At 44.8% G+C, this 8024-nt stretch overlaps 1 long non-coding RNA gene across 1 annotated transcript; it reads right to left on the reverse strand.

Moving 5' to 3' along the window:
* Positions 1–332: 332 nt before the first annotated feature.
* LOC143273138 (uncharacterized) lies at positions 333–6831 on the reverse strand. Its single transcript, XR_013051051.1, has 3 exons — positions 6696–6831; positions 6028–6075; positions 333–3234 (listed from the first exon to the last, which is right to left on the reverse strand). It is a non-coding gene; the product is annotated as an uncharacterized LOC143273138 (long non-coding RNA).
* Between the last annotated feature and the right edge of the window lie 1193 nt (positions 6832–8024).

The following is an 8024-nucleotide window of genomic DNA, read 5'->3' on the forward strand; positions in this document are numbered from 1 at the left end:
GTACCAGATTATGCGAGCATTTGCCCTCCATAGTGTTTACAATTGCTTAGCATGTACTTTTTTTTTTAACAGCAGATTTTGTATTTGAAGAACTTGGGAGCAATGGAAATCTTTGAAAATCAGATGTGGACACCTGAACCCATTCTATTTCATGGCCATTATCTACTGGCACTGGGTTCCAGCTGCTCCTACTAGGACAGGCTTGTATTATCAACTCAATGTTGATAATGTTTGGTTTGTCCTACACTCAGCTTGCTTTGAGGTTTGCTCCTGCTTTCTTTCTGTTGCTGTAATAAAACACTCTGACCAAAAGCAACTTAATGGAAGAACAGATTTATTTGACTTACACTTCCAGGTCACAGTTCATTACTGAGGGAATTCAGAAACTCTAACAAGAACTTGAAACAGAAACCATGGAGGAATGCTGCCTGCTGACTCACTTGCAGACCTATAATTAGCTAGCTTTCTTAAACAACCCAGGACCACCTTGTCCAGGGAATGGTGCCACCCATGATGGGCTGGAACTTCCTATATCAATTAACAATCAAGACAATCTCCCACCGACATGCTCCTAAAAATGCAGATGGCTAAAGAATTTACATGCCTGTGATTTTACCACATGAGAAAGACAAGCACATTTATGAAAGATCAGACCTTGGCAGATGACAGAAGTGATGTGTCCTGTGCATGGAATCTGCAAAATGTCTTCACAAAGGGATCTCCCTGGGTTCTCTACTCCAGGGATAACCAGTGAAAGTCTCTTCCAATTCAGATTTGCTCCTCTTAGCCAGGGGCTCCATCTCTGTTAGGGAGTCTCTTCACCTTGAAGTGACACTGCTCATGTCTCCCAAGCACCTCTGCATTATGCTCCTCTACCAACCTGGATGTCAGGGCAGCTATTGCTAAATACCCAGTCCAATGGATGCGAAGGCTGAGGCGGTGAGGTCATTGACGTACGTAGACAGTCTTCTCTGTGGCTTAATTAAGTGGAAATGGGAGAGATCTCTCTGTGTCTCCACCTATCTCTCTCAGGTCTGGTAAGAGGCCATTTGAACATGCTCCCTCTTTTGTAAGGGGGAAAGATCAGATATCAAAGAACACCAAACACTAATCTTACTTTGCAATTTTGGAAACATCTGTCTTGGAATCACTTCTCTATCTCTCCTTTCCTTCATCCTTCCTTTCTACTAAGTAAACAGAGAACGACTTCATGGCGTTCTAGATCTTCAAAATGCTCCCCAGGCTTCTCTGTGATTCTCATCTGAACACATGAAAAGACAACAGAGTGGAATGAGGCGTTCCACTGCCCAAGCTTGGAGCCTGGACTCGGTAGTAGAGCTAACAAGACTGGTTTCACCCTGTGGCTTAGAAGGCTGACCATGATGCCCAGACCTCTGATATGCCAGTGGGACCTGAGCTGCCTCCACGTGCAATGGATGTTTTGGTTTGGGGAATACCTACAGTGTTCCAAGTCTCTACAGAGTATTTTATATACAAACTATTGTAATTCCATAAATACTTCCCCGTGCATATCATTCTCTTCATTTCACCAGGGAGGAGGCTGAGGTGCTCCAAGCATGTCCAGAATTCTGATGAGGTCACTCCACAGGCTTGGGGCTCAAAGCTTACATTCTCTCCACCATACTGAAAAGTTTGTGTGTGGGAATCTTGTATTTTCCTCTGCTCAAGCTCCTACTGTGTTCCAATAATCCCATCTACAAGAGTTCTTGAATCTATTTATTCCCCATGAAGCTCCCTGGTCTACTTGACAGTTTCGCACATGTTGTCTGGGATCATCAGAGGACTGGAAGGTTGTTGGGCCATCTTACCATTCAAGAGGCCTCCAACTACAGAAAAGGAAAGGCCACTGGCTGCCCACTCCTGGACTGTGCCCTGCAGTCAGCGTTTGGTTCTTCATAAGCTCCGGTTGCCGCTTTCAATGTCCTTTGGGAACTTGGCTTAAACTGAGTAACAAACATTCAGGAAATGAAAGGCTCACACCACACCCTTGACATGATGTACTAGGGAGAAGGGAGTAAATATTAACCAGAAGGTAAATACGGAAGCATCATCGAGAAGCAGTATGCAGAACAAGATGTGAGTGAAGCTGGAAGGCAGCCAAGGCTTGGGTTCAGTCCCCTCTAACGTATACTGATGGTGTGATTGTACATATATAACTTAGCCTTCCTTAATCTTAACTTTCTCTGAAAATCTAAGATGGTCATATATTCCTATGAGACTTGGCAAACCGAACAAGTGACCTCACATATAGGACATGTTGAGGAGCTTGATCAACACTGTTATGGAGTCAGTAAACTATACTACTTATTTATGCATGCACCTATACACAGTTAAACAATAACAAACTTACTATAGTCTTATCTCAAATTCCTTTGCTATGCTCATATTTCAGAAGAAAAATCACATCAGGATCCTTATGATACTATTCTTTCTAAACATCCAGAGCATATGCACTCTAAGTTCAAGCCAAACCATGCTTGATGTAAGAATGAGGTCAGAAGTCAGAATGCTACTTTATGATGGCAGATAAGACTTGCAGTCCCTGAAGAATGACTGTGATGTGCCATGGACTGTCCTGATGCAGGAGGGTGTGTGTGTGTGTGTGTGTGTGTGTGTGTGTGTGTGTCCAGAGGGTGTTTAGAAATACATTCAGAACAGGCTTCCTAGTCCTTGGAGGGCATCCTGGTGAACTCACATCCCACAAAAATGGGAACTAGCAAAGATTGGAAAATAGCAGCCACAAGAGCAGGGAAAATAGGATCTTAGGAGGCAGAGTAGAAATGGAAACTGTTCCTTCATAAAAGGAGAAGGGTAGGGGGGACCAGGGGACTGTAGAGTTTTGTGGTATCCATGATAAATGTGGTGACTGGCTGGATACGAAAGTTCATGTGCCATTTTGGAATTCTCGTTATAAGGACAGTACACCACTGGTGAGGCCAAAACAAGGCGGCCACAGTGATAAGGGCACAAAGTCCATGGTTACTTTAAAAGGGAAGTGAAAGGAGGCTGGTGTCCTCCTGGGAAGGAGAGATGACGAGAAGGACACTCCCCAGTGACACAGCATTCTGAAGTGAAAACAGAGAGGCTGAAAAGGCCGTTTGAGGTCGTCATCTTTCTCTCCTTCTCCTCCCGCTCTTCTGCTCCCATGGTTATAGATTCACGGGACTTTTCAGCATGTGGGCATTTATTTGAAGGAAAGATTTGCAAATTCACCTGGAGACGGAATGAGAATGTGAGAAACAGAATGGCACACTCCACGCTCAAGATAAGGAATGCCTTTGGGAACCACTGAGAAGGTTCTGAAAGCATCAGGTGACTGGAGAGAGGGCACCTGACAAGTATGGAGTGATTGACCTGCGCTGGAAGTGACTTTGAACTCAGACATCTAGAATCGAGTCTGGCACATAGCCATTATTAGCGTTGGTCAAGCATCCCTGGGAAAGCCTCGGTTTTTCACGTGAGCAAACCAAAGCACACGGGCAGTAGGTGTTGGGATTGGGGTGTGACCTCTCAATTATTTAGTGTGCTCACACTCCATCCTACCTTACAGCAGGTAATAAAAGGGGAAATAAAAGCCTAGACAATAGCCATGATTAGCTCACAGCGCCTTTACTCAGACATGTTGCCCTGGGAACCTAAATACTCAGTATGTGTTGATAGGATTCCTACACCTCTGAGTCCTCAGCGTCAGTGGAGACCAAACTCTCCTGGATGTCCCGGAGAGAAGAACAGCTTCAGAAACAAGATGTGGGGAACTGGGACCTGCACACTTTGCGGTAGCTTCAGGACGGCAGTAGGCCAATGTTGAGGAGAGGGTCAGTGACTGAACTCGTGGAGCCTCTGCACACTTGTGACACCTCTGTGTGTCTGGACATAGGCCCGCCCTCAGCAAGCTGACTGCCCCATAGGGCATCTTGGTAAATGGCTGTTACGATCACTGGTTAGCAAAGATGAATGTATAGGGAGTGAGTGAAGCCCTGAGTGAACTTGTGTTGTTGACATGGGCATGGATGGCCATGCCAACAACCCCAATGCCTGAGACCTATGGAGGTGGCAAAGCCTTCTCTAGGTGCCATTCAGAGGATGGTAAAACTTCCTCTGGTCCATGTGTGGATGCTGATAGTGTGTGCAGAAAGCCACCACCACAGTAGCTTTCTCCCCCAACCGTTCCCCTACAGAGGCTGCGTCTATGGAGATTAACTAAATATGCCTCCTTGATTCAACTACCAGCAATCCTGCCTCCTTGCTCAGGTGTGCATCACAAACATGCTCAACTTCTGTATCATCTCCACCAGATAGCCTATTCCACCTAATTCCAGCTTTTCTGTGAGTCCTTTTGTCTTTCTGTCCTTTCTTCATTACCTTGGTACCCCAGTCAGATCCAATCCCGGAGCTGTGCAAGGATGAAATGTGGACACATTTTTCTTTCTTGTTCACAGTTTAGAGCCTGGATTCTGTTCAGCACAGTCTAGCACCAACAATGGCTCACACTTGACCTACGGCAATCTTAGCAATCCATTCCCTTTTGCAAGTGACAGGCCAGGGGTGTGGGCATGGACACCAGTATCAACCAGTCAGATGCAAGGAAATGTCTGCAGGAAACTTGTATTCTCTGATTCTGATGAGAGAGACATCATGAAGAATGCTTGTCTGCTTGTTGGTGTAAGAGTGGGATGCTCGGAGCTTTTGCGGCTGTCTATCACCCATGGGGAGAGATACTGCCAACTCATGGAGAAGGGCAGGAAAGAGTGACAGAGTTCACTAAACTGCAGTGCTAACCCCCAAACCACTCAATTCCATATACCCTGCTATGTGAGTTAACCAAATGCCTTTACTGCTGAAGGTAATTTTGCTTGAAGTTTCTATCAGACCAATAATGTGAGACTATCATGAAATGGGATCGGAGAATGTATATGCTAAATGTTCCCAGGTCACCCTTTCTGTGATATGAACACACTAAGTACCATGTGGTTTGTCAGGACTACGCATATGAGGGAGGGAGATTTCTTTCTGGGTGGAACATGAACAGCTTTTGGGTTTGGTTTGTATTGGGGCCTGGGTCTGTGGGGGTGGAATGGTACATCTGAGCACAGTCCTGCAAAGCAGAGTATGTGGATAGAGAAAGGCAGCTTGTGCCCTGGAGAGGACTATAGAATGGGAAGGGTAAGATATGAACCTGGAATGATGGCTTGAGCTAGATGGATGTTTGGTGATGCTTTCATGCCATATTACAGACTTGGTGGCTGCCACAGAGCTAACACTATGTGAGAGGCAAGAGAAGCTGATGGCCCAGTCTGCAGCACCTATGCTTTCAGGGCCGTTAGGAGGACAGAAACCCTTCTGGAAACTGTCATGGATACCAAATAGCTATATCTTTTTAGGACCTCCAAGAAATGGCCCAGAGAGAATCAGGATGGCATAATCAGGGGAGAAGGTCATGGGATGGGACCATGGTGTGTTAGAGGTGCCCAGTGCAGGATCAACTTTCTAAATTGTAGTGGGTTTGCATCTCTGCTTCTTCTAGGAATGAACTGATGGATTCTATTCTACTTCTGGGACATGAATTTCCATCCTTGGGCATTTCTAACAACCATTCAGTAGTTCACTGCCCTATATCCAAACCTGCCTTCCTGTAGCTTCTGACCACGGACTCTAGTTTTACCTTATTAATTTCAACAGGGTAAATGAGATCATTGGTTCCAGTCTATTGTGATAGGAATGTGTGCAACTTCCTTCTGGTGGTCTCAGAGTGGACACTGTATAGTTCCCTGCCTCTTGACTTTGGATAGCTCAATCTTGGTCCATATGAAGCCTGCAGAGGGTTTTAAAGGGCTTATCTCTTGTGTTTCTTATATTACCACGAGAAAACTATTCCCAGAGGTACATTGATTCCAAAAAGAAAAGAAGAAGAAGAAGAAGAAGAAGAAGAAGAAGAAGAAGAAGAAGAAGAAGAAGAAGAAGAAGAAGAAGAAATACACAGAGCACATCTGAAATTCAAACTACTACCTGAGTCTGAGGTCAGCTCCCTCCATCAGGCCAGAGAAATCAGCTCACCTGTAGATGCACACAAGATAAACAGGTGCTGCTATAGCCCGCACAGCATTAATGTGGCCATAGCTGACTAAAAGGCAGAGTAAGGAGGCTATATTGACTCCCTTTTGCACCCGAGCGCTCGTCAGATAGATGGAGGCCACTATTACTCCTATAAAATGTTATCATTTTGTTCTCATTCATCCCCAGCGCTGATAACCATTCCTTGTGCGACATGCGTTTGAAATCCCGCCTGCATCTAATTGCTTACTCTTTCACCCAGAACTGAACATACACCGCTCCAGCTGTAGTGTGGCCGCACAGAATCTATTAAGATCATCACCGCCTTTCTGCTGAAAATAAGACCTATTGCTGCAGCCTAAAATTGCTTTTAAAAATAAGTATTCTGCTGGTAGATCTTGCTGAGTCTTAGGTTAATTAAAACCCTCAGGTTTTCTGACTTATTGGCCATCAATCCAGCTCCCCAACACTGGCCAGACATGGTTGACTCTTATTTGTATTGTTGAATACAGATTCTATTATTTTGAACTATTATGCAACCTGGTGTTACCTAATGTCACGGCCTGTCAATACAAGTTGAGCCCCAACTCTGCCATCCAACACCACTGGTCCACATTACTTACATTATATGAGAATCTGGTGAACATGACAGCTCTCTCTTCCTTCACATGATCAAAGAAAATATATTGGGTAACACATGAGCAGAAACAAGAGTTCTGGAGATGTGAGCACTGTCGGTTGAAAAGAACCACAAATCCACTTTTAACTGTGTTGCTGGGCTACTGTGTTTTCATCTATTGTTGAAAGAACATTATCAGCAATGTGGTTGGAAAGATGCCTTGCTTAGGTCAAACTTTGTAACTGCAATAATTTTATCAAGAGTCAACATTTGGTACATGATATTCTGGGGAACTGGACTCAGGCATTAGCAATCTCCCTTTTCTTTTCTGTGTGTTCATTAACATTCTTTAATATCCTCAGCTTTAAAATGATCAGGAAGCAATATTGAGGTAATGACTCCAGCCTCGAGAGAGTCAACCTGTAGAAGTGTTTTATGAACCTTCTTGTTGGTGAAGCTCTGTGATGTGATCCATCGCATTTCATGACATGAACCATCAGGATACCCCACCTGGTTTTGTCTTAGTCTCATTGCTTTCTGGACCAGATTTGATTTGTGTACCACCTCAAGATCCATCCTGGTGCTGGATGTCAATATTCATCTTCCTCCTGGGAATCCTGGAGATTTCAGCTTCTGCAGGTGGTAGGGGAGATGGAAGGACTTGCTGAGGTAGCAGCTCTCAGACTCCCAGGTTTACTAGGTATCTCCTCTCTTTAGCCCTGTATCACGGGCCTCTCACTCACTAACCAGTCCCGGACTTATTTGTTATCAGTGTGACTAAGGACGGGGAGATTCTTCTTCCTCCTCTCACAGGCATGATAGGATGATCAGGTAACTTCCCAAGTTCTCCATCTTCTACTAAGAGTAAGCAATCATCCCAGTGTGGTGCACAGTCCTCTCTGGCTCCCTCTTCTTCCTCACCCCATTAGCACATGAGCTTTGGCCAAAGGCTTTGCTTTACAGGTGAGGAAACACTAGCACCCTGTCTGTAGCTCTCAGAACTCAAACTTCTGCTCCACTTTCTCTGTCTCACAGTCTTTAAGTGAGGCTCACTAGAAATCCTACAGAACTGATAAGTTGCCGGGCGGTGGTGGTGCACACCTTTAATCCAAGCACTTGGGAGTCAGAGGCAGATGAATCTCTGTGAATTCAAGGCCAGCCTGGTCTACAAGGTGAGTTCCAGGAAAAGTGCAAAGCTACACAGAGAAACCCTGTCTCAGAAAAAAAAAAAAAAAGATCTGATATGTCCAGAGGCAGAAGACAAATATCTGAGATTTTTTTTTCCTTCTTTAGGTGGGAAAACTCCAAAGAATGCTCTACACGATTCTGCAGA

This window comes from Peromyscus maniculatus, chromosome 5 (assembly GCF_049852395.1).
Source record: "Peromyscus maniculatus bairdii isolate BWxNUB_F1_BW_parent chromosome 5, HU_Pman_BW_mat_3.1, whole genome shotgun sequence".
In the NCBI taxonomy this organism is placed as follows: domain Eukaryota; kingdom Metazoa; phylum Chordata; class Mammalia; order Rodentia; family Cricetidae; genus Peromyscus; species Peromyscus maniculatus.